Consider the following 1,123-nt stretch of genomic DNA (forward strand, 5'->3'; position numbering starts at 1 on the left):
CCCTAGTGTGTGAATGTGAGTGTGAATGTTGTCTGTCTATCTGTGTTGGCCCTGCGATGAGGTGGCGACTTGTCCAGGGTGTACCCCGCCTTCCGCCCGATTGTAGCTGAGATAGGCGCCAGCGCACCCCCGCGACCCCGAAAGGGAATAAGCGGTAGAAAATGGATGGATGGATGGGTTAAAAGAGGACACAAGTTGGAATTATGTCTTTTTTTTTTTTTTTTCTGCTCCATTTTGCAAGTCGTTTACTTTTTCATCGCAGTAAATCAATGATTGTTTTTGTCAAAAGCTGAAGAATGTACACACTAGACACTAACTTTCTATTTTGTTGGTGCATGGTCATCATCTTTATAATTATTATAATAGTAATGTCCTTATTGTCATGTCTCAGCATGTTTAGTTGAAGTTGTTGATGACACACCAATATCCTGGAAGAAAGTACACACCCTTGAAATATCACAACATATTTGATATGGACGAAAGGATGCTATATTTAGGTATGGAAAAAGGTGTGCACTTTATATTTAATGCACTAAATCAAAAGTCACTGTTTTGTTACATTTTTATTGAGACTCCCAGAAATCCTCCATCTGGTGCACAAACAATCTTTGTCATACGTTTGATTTTTCACCTTATTTCTTTTTATGTTTGATCGACCATTTAGTTTTTGGCCGGTGTGCCAGATTGCTCAGGCTTCCATGTCTCTCTCCCTCGCCTTGATTTAATAAACCCATGGGCCGTGGAATGAAATCAGGTGCGTTCAATGACACTGTGCAAGAAACAGACTTGTGGCTTTTTTTTGCCTCCTATGAGAAAAGTCCTTTATTAAAATTACACTGGCACCAACGGACATGTTTTTTTTTTGTCTTGGCTTTTAAATTGCCAGCAATATAAGTAATCAGCCTCCCAACCACTAGATGGCGTAGTGAATAGAGTGGGGGATGCATCACAATTAGGACACTTAGACGCCAAAAGGGGCAAGCGGTAGAAAATGGATGGATGTTCCAGTTTCACTTACATTTTCATGATTTATTAAATGTGACGGGAATTAATTTAACTGTTTCTTATTACAAAGGTTTGTTTTTAATGTGATAAATGCTTATTTAGTGAAATCAAAATATAT

The 1,123-nt window shown here is 38.6% G+C and overlaps 1 protein-coding gene across 1 annotated transcript in view; it reads left to right on the plus strand.

Moving 5' to 3' along the window:
• Positions 1 to 846, plus strand: part of cdc37l1 (cell division cycle 37-like 1) — an 18,774-nt gene extending 17,928 nt beyond the window's left edge. Inside the window, exon 8 of the transcript XR_009807774.1 lies at positions 665 to 846. The gene's annotated coding sequence lies outside the window, so the exon portion shown is untranslated. The remainder of the gene's footprint in view (positions 1 to 664) is intronic.
• The last annotated feature ends 277 nt before the right edge of the window (positions 847 to 1,123 follow it).

The sequence above is a fragment of the Nerophis ophidion genome, linkage group LG08 (assembly GCF_033978795.1).
Source record: "Nerophis ophidion isolate RoL-2023_Sa linkage group LG08, RoL_Noph_v1.0, whole genome shotgun sequence".
NCBI lineage: Eukaryota > Metazoa > Chordata > Actinopteri > Syngnathiformes > Syngnathidae > Nerophis > Nerophis ophidion.